The sequence below is a fragment of the Equus asinus genome, chromosome 4 (genome assembly GCF_041296235.1).
Source record: "Equus asinus isolate D_3611 breed Donkey chromosome 4, EquAss-T2T_v2, whole genome shotgun sequence".
NCBI classification, from domain to species: domain Eukaryota; kingdom Metazoa; phylum Chordata; class Mammalia; order Perissodactyla; family Equidae; genus Equus; species Equus asinus.
The window spans coordinates 77,741,101-77,758,401 of NC_091793.1; the positions used below are offsets into that span (position 1 = coordinate 77,741,101).

Here is a 17,301-nt window from a genome sequence, read left to right on the forward strand (position 1 = left end):
ATAATGATGCTGACTATTTATATTTATTTGTTGCTTTTTATATACCGACTTGTATTTTTAGCTTGTTTTTTAGCCATCTGTGTTCTGTCTCCCCAACTCAGTTTGAAAGGTCTTTGAGGGCAACCATTGTGTTGTGTTATTTGTTTATACCCAAATCGCTTGCCATAGTGAAACTTAAACAGGAATGGGAGGAGGAGGGCATTGCGGGTGGGGGCAGGAATAAGGTTCGCAGATTCCACGGGATGGGGTGTATATTTAGATTAAGCACTCTCCCTGCCCTTGAAAAACAATGACCTCACATCTTACTACTTACCCACAGTGGATGGTCACTGCACATCCAAAAATTATTTTCTCAAAGAGCAGTGATGGATTGTGGATTTGGTAGGGTATCAAGATCCCAAAATATACCACATTCATGAAGAAATCACTTAAAGACAGTGTGTATCCTGTATGCCACTAATGGATTTAAATTAACACAATATTTACGGAAAGCAAACTAGAAGTACCCAAAGATTTTATAAGTACACACCTTTACACCCAGCAATTCCACTTTTCCAGAGCTCACAAATATGCTTGCTAAAGAGCCCAAGGATGGTTCAAGAAGCATTATTTATAAACCAATAAAGTAGAGACAACTTGACAATATGAGAAAAGGTAAATTATAAAAATTACTGCATATGTGTAGAACTTAAGAGTTTAAAAAATTGAGGTAACTGCATCTACTGACATGGAAGGAAGTAGGCAGTGGCTTGTTGAATGAATAAAGCAGATTGCAGTATAGAAGGTAGCATGCAATGGGACGAATTATACAAATCATTAACAGTGGTTGTCCTTGGGGAGTGAGGTAGGGGAACTTTCACTTTTGTATGTTTCTGTGTGGTTTGACTTTTTTTTTCCATGAGCATGTTCCACTTTTGTTACTAAAAATAATAAAAAGTACATGGTTGTACAATTTTCAAACTAAATCACAAAAAGAAACCTACACAAGAAGACACCTTCTGCAAGTGTCTGACATACAGTAGGTGCTCAACAAAGACCTATGGATTGGCTGCCTCTTTGTAGAGTTTCTGGTAGGATGCAGCAGTATGTGGGGATGGCATGGGGTAAAGAAGAGGGAGAATGAGGCACTGAGTGTTTATTCCTGATGGAATGACCAATCCCCTTTCCATTACATTTGAGGACCTATTTGAAAACCTCTTAGACTCTCTCCACCTTAAGAAATGATTAAAGTTAAGTGCTCAGAACATAAAGTGCTGACCTTTTGCTTGTGCAATTGCCGTTTGACAAATGGAGTTTCAAGGTAAGGCAAGTATGAACCACTTTGGTTCAGTTCGCTGGTTGCCAGCAAGCACTGGGGGGAAAGTCAGACAACTTGTAAGGGCACAGGTTTGCCAGGCCCCTTGTCATGGCTGGTCATTAGGGAACTCTCCGGGGAGGTTAGGAAAGTCTAATCCACAGGAGTGTTCAGAGCTTTCTTAAGGAGGGACTCGGGGCTGTGAAAGTCAGTGGCCTGGAATGATGGCACAAAACACAGGTCTGTCTCCCCTACAAATGGCCCACAGGGCCTCTACAGTGGAAAGCCATAGGCATAAGCCATACATTAGATACTGTATTTTTCTTTAGGGGAAAAAGAAAATCCAAGAAAACAAACCATTGAAAATTTCCACCAAGGTAAGACAGGTTTTTCAAAGCACCATCCCCATTCCTCTAGAGAACACTGGCATCTTGTCTTACTTCCTAGCGAGAAGATATCTTGAGTGTAATAATTTCAAAGAAAGGAAAGCACAGCCCATAGCTCCTGCATGTTTTTGCTTTGCTCAGATCCACATATCATAGGAACCTGAGGCCAGCTTCTGTTTAAAAGCACATTTGGAGCCCGCTGAGTGTGATAGGGTCACACTTTCCCAAGGGGAGAGTTAAATACAAGTATTTAACTTGACTTACAACTTGGTATAAAAATAAGTAAGGGAATGGGGAGGCAGGGGGAGTTTTTCCCACCTCTACCAGGTGATGGCTAAAGCTGCTGCCAGAATCACCTCCCCCTGCTGACACGCCTGGCCCACCTTCCCACTGAGGGCCCAGCTCCAGTGCCTTCTACTCCTCCATTCAGGCAAGTTCCGCTCTCCCACGAAGCCTGCTCTCACCAGGGAGGACTGCCAAGCAGTGTTATAATAGGCATATGTCTATCTATTTATCTGTTCATTTTTTAAAATGTCTTCTGCTGTATTCTTCATGTTTAAGCATTTTCTATCTTAAACTGGAAAATCCCTAAAGTCAAAGACGGTAATCAGATCTGCACGGTGTGAAACGCCTTGGAGGTGCTTGCTGGTGATCACTGTGTGTTACTAGGGACCCACCAAGACTCTCATACCAGGTCCAGCGTCTTCCTCCAGTGTCTGGTTTCCCTCTCTCTCCCCCTCTTACCCTGATAAACAACTGTAACTACTGTCATTTATTAAGCACTTTTATGGGTCATTTGCTTTAAATGCATCATTTAATTTACCTTTAAAATAACCCAGTGAGTTAGATACTATGATTATCACTCCCCTTTTACACCTGAGGAAACTGAGGCCCAGAGAGATATGTTACTTAAGTAATTTGACTATGATCACACAAATAATAAGGAGCAGATCCACCATTTCAACTCTGCCTGACCTTCCAGCGTCCTGTGGAGGGCTAGCTCCGTTGAAAAGAATTGGTATACCAACATGAATAAGGAAAATTTGAATTATAAGCATGTAGCCATCATTAAAGTACTCAGTTCTGATTCCTATATACAGATATATGGCTAGACATTCAACAGACCTTCAGACTTCAATCTCAAACTAGCGTGACTTCTGCTCCTTTCCATAACCCAACCCCTCCGCTTAGCTTGTAGAAGAGATATAGTGTAGGCCTCAAGGAGAGGGGTAGAGACCATGGGAATCAGATTCTCAGGGCTTAGTCTCAGTGCTGCCATGGAGGAAATGCTCCATACCCTGGGACATGGGCAAGATCCACCTGCGGGAAGGAAAACATCGTGGAGGGCAGGCATTTAAGTGTTTACTGCTGATTTCCCTTTATGCTGAGAGCCTTCAGGAACTCCTACTCCTTTGCTCCAATATCTATCTTTTCTCATGGAGCTAATGGTTCTACCAGGGCTTAAGAGATGGCCTGTGGCCAGCCAGTCTACCCTGTAAGAGTTAATATGATCAGAAACAGGAAACGGAAGAGATTTTAGAAGGAGTCACATAGCAGATTTTAGATTTTAGAAGGAGTCAGCATTCCCCACAAAAAACTAGCATGGCTTTGAGAGTGTGAGTCTTAGGGGCCCTGAGAATCTGCATGTTTAGAAAGTGGCCACATCATTCTCATGCAGATGGTCCCCAGACCATAGTTTAAGAAGTACTGGTTATAACGAGGGGAGTAAATATATGACTCTCTTGTCTATAATCAGACATTGATAAAGATCTTGTAGCTTTGTCCAGGTTCCTTAGGAAAAAAGCAATCAATGAGCAAATTCCTGGTAACTACTGCCTACAATAGATCACATCTGACACAAAGTTGGTGCACAAAGTGCGAAAACCAGTGCCACATTGATGGTCCTAAACACATCATCAGATAAAGACATGTATAGGCTTGAATCGCTGCAGATGTTATAGTAGTCCCCCTACATAAATCAAACAGAAACCAGAGCAAACCATGAAGTGTGAAGAAGTCCAACAAAGTTCAGATTACTCCCATAACGACTGCTTTGATGTATTTCACAATATATCAAATTTCAAACTTACAAGTGCTTTTCCCTTATTGGGGGAGGGAGGGCTGCTTGCTGGAACTCTCAGCACACATGTAGTCTATCTATTGGGTTGTTCACACTCGCGGGATGCCAGGGACCTCTGGAGAGGGACCTGATATGGCACATGTTTGTTGAAAGGGATGATGAAAGGGAAGGTTGTAAAATTTTACCAACTTTGAAAATTTGCCTGGGACCTGTCCCGGAAATGAGGTGCTAGCCTCTCATCCGTTTTCTTTCTCAACCAGCCCAGGCTCCAGGCCCAGCCCAGGGAGGTGCAGCAAGGGTTAATGTCTCTAAGGCACTGGAAGGCTCTGATGAAAGGCCCTATGTAAGTATAAAGTATCACTGTGGAGTTGCAGGATTTTATTTCAGCCTCCTCATTGTGTTGTTGACAGTGCATACTGTGAGTTTGACATTTTTAACTACTTTGCTTGCCCCACATAAAAGGGGCTGGGCAAGAGGAGGTGGGAAAAGGGGACAGGGGGGAGCCATATTCTTCCCCCAACTTCTATTTTACACAAATCTAGAGCACAGCATTAAAGTCTGGTTGGCATGCCGGGTCGGACAATGCTACTTCAGAGATTTATGTAAATTCATTAAACTACAAGATGCAAGTTGCCTTCCTTTTAACCTGAGAACAGAGTCCTCCTGAAATCAGAGCCTGACGGAGGCCTCAAGGGACATGGTTGTCTGTAAACTGAGAAAGCAACTCATTTTGTGGCCCATGGTGATTGTCTAAATAAAAAGACCCTGAGTTTGATTTGCACCAGATACCGAGAGGCCATTAAAATCAGTGATCGGGCTAAGGGAAGGAAGGGGATGGGGCCAGCTACTGACTTTTCCCTGGTGTGTGAGAACTGGATTGCTGTGTGATTAGAGCCTTCAATAAAGCCTGCCCAGGATGGCATCAACAGTCAGCTCCCCATGGTTCCTAAAACACTGGGGCTCTGCCGCCTAATAGCCCCTGTCCCCGCGGCCTCATACTAGTGGCTGACAACAGCCCTGGGATGGGAAGAGGAAAGGTTGATAACAGGCTAGGACATCCCAGGGCGGTGGCACCCCAGGGAGGAGGAGGCCGATCCGGAGGGGACGGACTCCCAGGCTCTGGAACCTCTGCCTGCATTTGCCCAAGAGGCCAGCAGAGCCCTGGGCTGACTTGGGAGCACTCAGGTGGCCCCACTGTTCCTCTTTTCATGCTGACAACGCTTCTTAAGTTAAAAACAAAAGTGGAGATGCTGGTAGGCAAGGCAGGTCAGGGATCTGTCAGAGGGGTGGGCTGGAAGTGGGATATGCCTTTTCTTCTTTCCTCTTTTTTCTCCTTTGGAATCACACGTGCGCGCACACACGCACACGCACAATATGATTTCTTTTCTCTGATTGCCTGATAATTTAAGCTCCAGAAACACCTGATGCTTGTGGCAAATATTCGTTCTTCAAGGTTCTTTAGGAAACACGTCCTTACAGATAAGATAGAGTGAGGCAGCCCTCCCCAGCATCTGTCCCCAGCCACACAGCCCTGGGAAGTCAACAGAAGTGGCAGAAATGGAGAGGCGGGGACGGAGGGGCGGAGCAGGGAGAGCTGCCAGCTCAGATGCAAAGAGCACCTGAGGGAACCCAGGGCGGAAGCTCCCCGGGATGCAGCAGGCTGGGCCTTGCCCCAGTGGGCTTTTCCAGGTCCAGGACTGGCCTCTCACCCTTGCCAACAGAGGGGAAAGCCTTCACCCTCCAAGTATGGATGATGCACATATAGCCTTTCTTCTAGGAAAAGGTGTGCCTATTCTTTCCTTGTATTCACAGACAAAGCTCACTGTGGTGTGGAGAAATGGTCCTTTGCCCAGGAACCACAGTCTCAGAATCCTCCCTGAGGAGTCAGAAAGCCTGGGGGACCCAACTCTGGGCTATTAGACCTTTGGAGATAATAAAGTCCCTCAGCTCTACTGTCACTGCTATTTTAAATTTTATATCTTAAATAAATCCTAAAAATCTGCTGGTGGGGAAATTAAAGTATAGCCTTCCTATTCAGAAAGGAGAAAAACCGTTGAATTTATTAGTTATTTATTATTTCGACTGATTGTAATAACGTGAGTCTTATTGGTCAAGTTCATAAGATGCTATTGTTAGGTTAGAAATGGCTTAATGGAGGCCGGCCCAGTGGCGCAGCAGTTAAGTTCGCATGTTCTGCTTCTTGGCGGAATGGGGTTTGCTGGTTCGGATCCTGGGTGTGGACATGGCACCAGTTGGCAAGCCATGCTGTGGTAGGCATCCCACATATAAAGTAGAGGAACATGGGCATGGATGTTAGCTCAGGGCCAGTCTTCCTCAGCAAAAAGAGGGGGATTGGCAGTAGTTAGCTCAGGGCTAATCTTCCTCAAAAAAACAAAAAGAAATGGCTTAATGATGTGGCTAATACCTTCTGAATAAGTATTAAAATGATGAATTCCTTGTTTTATAAGAAAAAGGGTGTGGTTAGTATAATAAAGAGGGTTTGGAATGTTATTTTAGCAATAGTATACTTTCAAAATGAAATCTTAGGTAGAATTTGGCTACGTAAACCAATTCAGAGGGTGGTATCCTTGGGTGAGGTCCTACAGCCCATCCTGCCAGCCCTCCCCCACTCCCACCTGCCCAAAGGAGCAGAGAAAGGACATACATATTTAGGCAGGACCGGATGAATTGAACTAAATGACATTCTTTCCTTGTCTACTCCATCCCTTATCGATCCTGCCCTCTGAGCTCTTTTGACCCAAACCTTGTGCACCACGCAATTTAGCCCTTAATTATACACAGCAAAGACTTGTGTGTTCACATCTGCTTTTGGTAGGCAACTCTTACCTCCCAGCCAGGTTGGTATCATCTTGACGCAGAGAGCATATTCTATAATTCAGTAGTTCCCTCTGTAACAGCGTGGTGCTAGGCAGGTGCAAGCTGTTTGAATAAACAGGGTTTTATTCCAATTGTGGAAGGAGACTTAAAGTCACAGGAGGCCTAAAAGGTAAGGGTAAGCAGGTAGATTTTATCCAACTTGGGCCGCCAGTCACAGATTTGAATGGGTGGTGGGGGCGTGGGGACGCATCAGGGCCTCAGATAAGGAAACTTGGCTGCCTTTCTTCTTTTTCTCCTTCTTTCTTTTCCCTCTTCAGCTAACCCTCTTCCAAGCCATATGTCAGACACAGATTATCATACCTGCCTGCTCCTCCAAGATGCAATCAGCATCACTTAGTAATGGTGAAAAACATATTGGGAGTCCAGAGAAAATAATATATTATAGTATCGTGTATCATGTATAATAACAAGCCTCATGTGAACTTGAGGGCTATGCCAATGCATTAATGTTTTAAATAATTATCTTTTAGTTTATTATTGAATTTTCTCCTTCAGAGTCACTCACCAAACATTATAGGGAACAGTTTACTGTTCATACAACAAATCCTCATTGAGCACCTCTTGTATGCCAGGCACCACCCATATTTTGGAATCTGAGCAGCTACAAAAACTCATAGAACCTTCTCTGAGGGTCTACTGATTAGGAGATGTAATGGAAACATCCGTTGAAAAAGACATTTTCAACCCTGTTTTGATAAAAATAAGTCAAAATATAGAGGCTATTAGTCTAAGGGTGAGAGATAGTGGCCGAGATTGTGTGTCAGAAAAGTTAAGGCAACCTGACAATCAAGTGCAGCTAATGGAGCCCAAGGCACCAACCTCTTTGGTACAAAGAACTTAGTTATTAGTGGGAATCCCAGTTCATCAATGGAAATTTAATTGTTGACTGAGTGTAAACTATGGTTTACATGAGGTCAGAAAGTCCAAAGGTTACAGTTAGCGAACATATCAGCTTGTCAGAGCCTTTCCTGTAACCTATTCCATATTTTGGAAACAAAGTAAGAAGATTTAGCTCTCATTTCAATGTAGAGACAAGATCAGTTCCCACCAAACCCTTTGGGCCTTGGACTTGGATTAAGCAACCCTTAGAAATGTACTTCCTGAAGCAAGTAACCTCCCCACCCTCCGTGCCAAACTTCCACATCAGCAGTAAATTATGCCCAATCCCAGAAGAGACTCATTCATTCTAGGAGGGAGGAGTGTTGGATATACCGGAGGTCAAGTTTGGGTGGAAGTGGGCTTCTCACTAACTTTGAAACACATATCACCCCCTGGTGAGAGAGAAAGAAAGAAAGAAGTAGCGGATGCTCTAGAATCAATGAGTTGAGGTCACTTGTAGAGAGAAGACTCCCAGGGTTGTTCTGTAATGCACACAGGTACAGGATCACCCAAATCTGGCTGAAGACTTTGGCTCAGGACCTGGCTTGACCTCTATGGCCCTGTAAGTATCTAGGTGCATTATGGCATTTAGCTCTGGTTTGTGTCTTAGATTTATTGCCTATTTTGCCATTCTTTCCCAATCCTTAGCAGTTTGTTCCAAATAATTTTCTTTTCTGATTCATTGCCCTCATGTTCAGTTTCCTTGCGATCTATATTTATTAGCTGCCGAGTACATGTGAAGCACTGCAGGAACCATCAATAATGTCTCTGTTCCCTGTCACTCTTAACTAGATGGAAAAACATCTGCCCATGTTTTCCCGACACTCTACCTGTCCATTATTCCACGGCTTCAGTTGTGATTCCATGAAGTAGCCTGGAAAAGATTTTCTATCAATCCACTTAGGACCCAGGTTTAACACTAAAGGTCAAGCATCCTGCAAAACCCCTCCATCTGGGCTAACCAAGAGGGTTGATCACCCTAAACCCACCACAGTTTCTTTTCGCAACTTCCCAAAGCCTCATCTAAGTGGAAACAGTGTGTTTCTACACAAATCCCCTAACACCCTCCAAATTGCTTCCAGCGGCCCCTCCCGTGCAGATTCCGCGTGGCTTCTTCTATTTCCCATTGAGCCTCACTTCCTACAGTAACTAAACCTCTGCTCCATTCTTTTGTTTCCATCTTCCTTGCCACCTTTCCTTCCTTCAGCGTTATCCCTTGGAGCAACCTCGTTTACTTCCCCGACCCATCCCTGTAAAAGGCACTTGGCCAAACTGTGAAGTCTTTACAAAGAGATGTTGTGGTGCACCCTCCTGGGAAGGCTTAACCTGTGGAGGACACGGACTTGACGCATCCAGATCTCTCTTCAAGTAGCAGAGAGCCTCCAGCTGCCAGCTCCTTCAGGATTAGCCTTGCCCAAGGGCCAATCCTTCCCGAAGTGGCCCATATCCAATTACTGATCCATGTAGGAATGTAAAAGCCAGGAAATTCTGAACTGATCTCTCCAACAGGCCACATGCATTCCGCAGCAGCCTGGAGGGTTGGCTGAGGCTCTGTGAGCCTGCATCGCAGTTCGCCTGCTCCCTATACCCAGTCCACCTTCTTCCACTCCCTTCTGCAGGTGTCCTTCTCCAAACAACATCCCACAATATCCGAACCCAATCACTATACACACTCTGTCTCAGTGTCTGCTTCTAGAGCACCCAACCTGGGTCATAATCTCAAACCTTAAGAACTTTAAGTACAGAAGGGGAAAGTATGGTTTCTCCAGAGTCCTCAGTAAAATCTGTTTTCTTAGACAACTAGGACACTAAATCAGGGTGAGAAATTACAGTCTGGAGAGCCATACGATATGCTCCAGTAGAGAGGCAACCTGACAGATGATCTGAAAGAAACACACACTTAAAGCAGAGCAGCAGCTTCAATAATTAAATAAGATACATAAGGTTAAATAAAAACAGCAGTAACTTCATGATCACAAACATTTATACAGCACTTAGTATGTGCAAATGAACTGAGGCACAGGTTGAGTAATTGGCTCAAAGTTGTACAGCTAGTGAATGGACAGAGCGAGGATTTTAACTAAGCAGATGGCTCCAAAGTCTCCACGAAACTGTCACTATACATGACGTGAATGTGGCACGTGCACCCTGTGTGTTTGTACTGAGGCTAAAGAAGAGGCTGAACAGTAAGGGAGAAATCTGGTAATGGGGAACCTGGAGACTCACAGGACTCCAAGGGACAGGTCAGATGGGACACGAGAACAGCACATCACAGCGAAGACTAACTCTACGGCAGCTTCTGGCCTACCCTCCATCCTTCCTTTATAGGGCTGAGGCCAGCTCGGGGTTGACCAGGTTAGGTGTGAATGTGAAAGCAGAAAAGTCGGTGTGCCTGGCTAGAGTAAAGGATTTGAATACAGGAATGCAGACAGGACTTGACAGAAATAGGTAATAAAACTGCCTCAGTGGAGGGGAAACAAATGATAAGATGAATGCCCTCATCCCACCCATGGCAATAAACATTGCCTTCCATCATCAATAAGCCACATCAATATTTTGATGACATGACATTCCTTTTTCCCTAGATAAGGAAATCCTCTGTGTTAAGCTGAGACACACCCAGGCTTAATTTAAAACTTCCATGTCAACGTCCCTGTGTGTATCACACACGTACCTTTCTCTCCCCATTACAGTTTCATTGTGAAAACATAATTCCTTCAATTCCCAGCAAATAGGATGGACAAAGAACACCATAAGCATTTTTGGCTTCCATACACGTCAACACACAAAATAGAGATGAAATTGTTTTCTTTTCCTTTTATCCAACTTTGATGCTACAAAGAAGCTAGACAAACCAGTGAGCCCACTGCCAACACATCGATCAAAAGGCACAGGGCAAGCCATAGACTCCTTCCCTGCTACTCAGGAGGCCAAAGTCTCCCAGCTCCCCTCGTGAATTGTTTGCTCACCCACGAGTTACTGTAAGCTGGAATGACCCAGGTCACTGCTGCTTCTTGGAGATGAATTTTTAAACCACATTCTACCTCCTGCCTCTCTGCAGGAGAAAATAGAAAAAGATGAAGATAGATAATTTTTTTAAATCCTACATTGTAAATTATTCATATTCCTAGTCTTTGGTCAAACAGGATCTAAATTCCTGTACCTCTGTTTCTCTGAGCTGTGTGTATTATTCAGATGGATGTGGAAATTGAACCCCAGGCTAAAGGCAGAGGAGGGAAAACATCTATTTTCTCTTTCACCATGGAAACCCTATGCACCATGGGGTGCTAAGGAGAAATGAACAGCTTTAATATCTTGGGGGGACGGCTGGCTTTACCTTAGCCAGCATAATGGAGTGGGTGCAGCATAAATCATGGTGTCTAATGCAGGCTGTCTCTTGAAGGCTCAGGGAAGCCTCTTACTCACACAGAACAAATCAGCATGGTTTATTCCCAAGACAGATTAAGCATTTCCCCACAAGCTTTAATCACCTCTAGGTACCTTACAACGCTCAGTGTGCAGGCCCTCAGAGATAAGGGAACATTGTAGATGGACTGTGGTCTTGCATGTGATGCTTCCATCCTAAATACACAATAATACCATCAAAAATATTAGTCTATTTTTTAAGACCATGTCTCTGGCATATGTGCAAATACATGAATATATGACCCACTCAGAATATGTAATCAGTATAAAGTCTCTTCTCTCTCTCTCTCACACACACACACGCAGAGTTTTGAATATAAATAGTTCAAAACTCAATAGCTATTTACAATCAGTTATTAGAAAGCTCAACTGACATCTTTTCTTCCCTTTTCTTCCAAGCTTCTTCCTCTTTCTCTTCCTCTTGCCCATCCTTGTAATATGACTTAAGTCAAGAGAACTTAATAATATCAACACTTGCTTTTTTTTCACAACTCTGTTTCACATGGGATGACCTCATCACAAATTAATCCTCCATTGCTGCTAAAATAAATCTGTATTGAATGAGGACATTTGTTTCCCTCTCTTCAATATGAGTTTAAAAAATGTAAAAAGTAAACTCGGGAAGGAAATGTCTCAGATGCATCTGGGCTCCCAGTGAATAGCATCAAAATGCTGCAGGCGTGTAAGAAGTGGCCAGAGAGAGATACCTAACTGGACGTCTGCACCTCTTCCCTTTCCCCGTCCACTTCCTGTTGTGTGGGATTCTTCCCATGGAGAGTGAACCCTTTAAACTGGAACACGCTGCCTCACTTAGGCCCCTCTGTTCTGCTTGCTGGGATCTCATTGGCTGTCCTGAAGCCCAGGTGTCAGTTGGGGAATGCATTCTCCCAGGGCCGGCATCTGGCCCTGGGTCCTTGGCAAACCAACTGTGACAGGTTCCTCCAACAGCTGCAGTGGCAGGCTGAGCTTCCAGGTGATTAAATAATCCTGCTTTCTGGTCTGCTCATGTGTTTGGATTACAGCCATCTCCCGGGAGCCAGGCTGAACCAAACACGGCTGTCTGCGCACTGACCACAGCTCGGTGTCTGTGGTTCCCTCTGAAATTATGAAATGTCCCCTTATCTTTCCCAGGCCACTCAAACCCAGAGTTATCACAGACACGCCCTTGGGAAGAAGAGATTCTCCACTGGCTTGAAATGGAGCTGAAATTTCACTTTTCATTGTAAATAATTTTTAAATTTGATAGCTGTGCTTTGAAAAGCAGGGGCTGATTCTAACACTGGCTAGAAAAATTTTCCTTTCTTGTGACATTGGGCATGTGCATGCAATACATATCTGACTGCATGTGTACAGCAGCTGAAGATATGGATGAAGTAGAAGTGTTCTCAATGTATTTACATTTTCCAAAGATACAACACCATGTCCTGAGAAATAATTACAAGACTGCTTTTTGGTGATGCTAAATGCTGCTGATATGCAAATACCAGTGACCTCCCATTGAATAAAAATACAAATCCACATCAGGTGATGGTTTAATTTAATGATAACTAAAGGGGATCCTATAGACCAGTCGTTTTTAAAGTGTGGTCCTTGGGCCACAGCATCAATGTCATCTGGGAGCCTGTTAGAAATGCAAATTCTCAGCCCCAACTCCACATACTGAATCAGAAACTCTACGGGTGGGACCCAACAATGGTTCAACAAGCCCCCCAGGTGATTCTAATACAAGAAAAGTTTGAGGACTGCCATTCTGGGGACAGCTGGGGCTTGATATGATCTAATGGAGGGAGCATGAGGGTTGCTCTGGAGAATCCTTCCATCATGATCCACTCCCAGCTCAGCTCGATCTAATTCATGCTGCTACTGCTCTCTCCAAAAAGGTGCTACTGCCAGCTGTCTAATTGTCTGCTCCCACACAATCACCACCCCCCATACAGACAGTAGTAATTAGCTGGTGATTTGCTGTAGCATCTACAGCTCTGCAGACACCCAGAGGTGGCAACTCACTGTTCAATTCTACTCAAAGTCCCCCCCACAGACAGGCATAAATGTCCCCATTTTACAGATGGTGGAAATCTAGGTTGCCAATGGTCTTTCAATTAAGACAACATAAAAATGGCTCTGGGTTCACCCTTTGCTACAGTGACTGGCATATTGCCAGTCTCTTGGTCTAGTTGATGTGGTCTGAAATCTGAAATCCTAAGACACCTCTCCAAGCCTCACTCAGCCTCAACCAGGTAAGAGGTTGGGATAGGGATATACTGTTATTGGTTCAAAATGTCTTCAGATGGCTAATAAAAAAGTTTTACAGACAAAATCATCTTGCAGAATAGAACTTAGGATGATACCCACTGTTGATGGGGTCATGGTGAAAGGAGGCTTCCTCACGCAATGATAACAGGAGTTGTAAACTGTTACAAGCTTTCTGGGAAGCAATTTGGCATATCATTTGACTTAGCAATTATACTTCTTGGAATTGATCAGAAGGAAATTGTCCAGGGATGGTAAAAATGATTAATATATAAGAAATTTCTCTACAATAGTATTTGTGAAAAATGAAAAAAAAATGCCAGCCCTGTGGTATAGTGGTTGAGTTTGTGCACTTATAATGAACTATAATGCAGCAATTTATAAGCAGATTTTTGAGAACAAGTTGTTCAATAGTCACAAAACAAAGTTAAGCAAAAACAGCAGGATACAAAATGTTATAAACAGTAAATCCCATTAAAAAATTGTGAGTTAACACAATACACTTGCAATACATATGCTCATGTGAACACACAGAGATATGCATTGAAACTGACTAAATAGAAACCACTGATACATTAGGAATGATTATAGTGTTTTATTACACCAAACTTGGGGGAAAATATCCTTATTTTACAAATGAGGGAACGGAGGTTCATAGACACCAGCCAGATTGTCCAAAGTTGATTAATAAATAGAAATCAAGGTCTTGCTTGTCTGAATCAAAGCCAATGCTTTGCATACTCTATTTTCCACTGGTTCTGATACCTTAACTAGTTTGACACATCATGCTTGAGGTGGGAATGCAAGCCAGGTCTTCTTGCTTCTTGTCTACTGTTCTATTGCGAGGAATATACAAAATATATTTTGCCGTAGATCATAGACCACCTCCATCTAGATTTCTTCCAAGTATTTCAAGAAGCTTATAATAAAAATTGCAATTGTCGAATGCATAATATATATTAGGCATGTACCAACCATTTTATAGATGTCATTTCATTTAAGAGTTTTTATCACAACCACTCTGTGTATTATAAGTACTATTCACCTTATTTTCATATGAGAAAATGGAGACTCAGAGAGTTTAAGCATCTACCCTGAACACACAGGTAGAAAGTATCAAATCCAGAATTCAAACCATCTATTGGACTACAAACTTTGTGTTCTTAATTTCCCCATTCTGAAACATTTCTATAGCAAAAGATTTCTCCAGCTCCCTCCATCTCTTATTCTGGCATCAAATTTATGTGTTTTGGCATAAATAATATCTTGGCGTGGTGCCGATCATTAAAAAAGAAAAAGTAAGAACAAGCATGTTTGGCCCTCAGAAGAGCCTGGGATTAAGTATGAGCAGATATTAGAGAGAATGGGCAAATCTGGCATTTTCTCCTCAACATCTTTAGCACAGAGGTGATTAAGAGCTGAGGTTTTCAATAGTAAAAGTTCATACAGCTACAATGATCTCAAACCCTTAGTAGGGCCTCATTAAGTACTTAAGTATTAATGACCAATTGAAGCCAAACATTTTTTAGGTATCTAAATGCCTGTGCCTCAGGACTGTCCAGCAAGCTGCCAACACAAGTGCCACATGAGTGGCAGGCCAATAATACTCATACTGGAACGCTCAATCACTTCCTTTCCTTCTGTTTCCAATTCCTGACCTGTTCCTGAAGCCCTCTGTACTTGACCTGGGGGCTTATCTCCTTGCCCTCATCCACCCTTAAGACCTGACGCTTTACGTAGGTGATTTACCATAGCCTTGGCTCCCTCCCTCAATAGTCACCCTCACTTATTATTGAATCACATATTATTGTGTCAACTTCAGGAAAGGGGGTACCAGATTATTCTTCTGGGGCAGGTGCTCCCAATGGATTCTCCTCCAACAAATGAGAACCAGACACTTTCACTTAAATGGGATGCTCTATAAGAAGAATGCTAGCTAGCCCATGCCCAATTTGCCTTCTCGTAATCCTCAGCATGGTGGTGTGAGCAGATAGTGGCTACATTGAGTTGAGATCTGGGGTCAAGTCAGTTGACACTTAATCCCATTTTAAGACAGCAATATCTCACACACACACATGCGCACACACAAATAGCCTTCAAGCACTAGGCAGGTAACATAAGTGAAGAACAGAGTAGGGGTCAACAGGAAGGGTGGGGACTGTGATGAACTAGGAAGTACCTTGCCAGCAAAAGGCATTAAGATCTATGGTTTTTGACATACTTAGTGGGCCAAATGAAAGAGTTCTGTAGCCAGTTCACAATCTCTGAATCACACAATCAATCTTTTAGCCTTGACTAATTGTACTTCTATCAAAACTTGAATTCAGGGAAAGTAGGGTAAAGAGACACATACTAGGGGTGTGCCCTGGCCCTAATCTAGCAGGCTACCATCAATACCCTTGAAGCTCTCCCCTCTTCCCTTCAGGAAGCAATAGGCTGGCAGCAATTTCATTACAACGTCAGTCATCATATTTTTCAAGAACAAATAGCAGGTAAGAACAAGAACTCAGGAACCAGGTTGCCTGGGTTTGAATCCCAGTTCACCATTTACTAGCCAGGTAACCTTGGGTAACTTACTTAATTGTACTCAGATCTGTAAAATATAGAGACTAATGGTACCGCTATCTCATAGACTTGCTGCAAATTACTTGGAACAATGCCTGGCACGTAATAAAGACTCAGTGTCAGATAATTCTCACCGTGAGACCAACTGAAATGCTTCGTGTCTGCTTCTGAGAAGATAACCAGGGCACAACATACTCAGTCATCTCTCAGTTTGGCAGAGAACATTGAAATGGAAAAATCTAGAAGTAATTACATCTTCCTGGGAAAGGCATTGATGTAAATGGCAGAAGAGTGGTTAAATTTCGTACACACAGGGCCGGCCCCGTGGTATAGTGGTTAAGTTCGCATGTCCTGCTTCAGCAGCCCGGGTTTCTGGGTTCAGATCAGCCATGCTAGACAGCATCTCACATACAAAATAGAGGAAGACGGGCACAGATGTTAGTTCAGGGCTAGTCTTCCTCAAGCAAAAAAGAGGAAGATTGGCAATGGATGTTAGCTCATGGTGAATCTTCCTCAGCCAAATAATTAAAATAAAAAATTTCAGATACAGTCTCCACCTGAAGAAAAGGATGGGAAAAGTCCCCAAAGTGGCAGAGAAGAGCTAAAAAGGGTTTGAAACTGGGTTTGTCCCAGTCTGAAACGTGGACAAGGTAGAATGTAGAGTTGGCGCTAACCGACTTCCCTGCACTGTGAGGTTGAAGTTTTCCAGGCATCTCCCCCTCCCACAACCACCCTCAATGTCATCTAAATTTTAAAACCCCTTGCCATCTGCACCCAAACCATGTCTTTCTCTCCTCAAAGCACCCATGCTAGAAAATTGTCTTTTCTTCCCCGACTCTAACCAATAGGGCACATTTCTACAAAGAAAGCAGTCTGATTTAACTAAATCACAGAGTTGCATACATGACTGATCACTTCACTTGCATTTTAATCTTCGTCCCCCATCAAGACTTTCCAGTCCCTCTAATATGGTGTTTTTCAAACCACAGTTCACAACCCATTGGTGGTTAAATCAGTTTAATGAGTCCAGACCAGCATTTTGTTAATGAAAAGAAAATGTTAAAATAAAATGAAAAAGAATGGTAAATAGAGTGCATACCATGTAGTAAATATATCTATATCAATATTTATATATATTGTCAACCGTGTCATAATGTACAATGTATTTCTTACTGAATGTCCATGATCAAAAAAGTTTAAGAAATACTGCTCTAAAGGAAAGCCCCATAGCCTGATGTGCTCGGGTTCTGACCTGATGGAACTCACAATTCATTTCTCTTTTCTCCCTCCTTCCCTGCCTCTCTTCCTTCTTTCCTTCCTTCCTCCATTCATCAAAAATTTATTGAGAGCCTACTGAGAGCCAGGCATTGTTCTAGGTATTAGGGGTATAAAGGGAATAAAATCCATGAAGTCCCTACTCTCATGGAGCTTACATTCTAGAAGGAGAAGTTAGGCAATAAATACACAACAAATATATGCATAACACGTAAAGTCCTGATATGTGCTATGGAGAATAAGTAGGA

General features: G+C 43.1%; 1 protein-coding gene across 1 annotated transcript in view; it reads right to left on the minus strand.

Moving 5' to 3' along the window:
* NCKAP5 (NCK associated protein 5) overlaps positions 1-17,301 on the minus strand; it is a 916,285-nt gene that overhangs the window by 826,660 nt on the left and 72,324 nt on the right. The window lies entirely within an intron of this gene.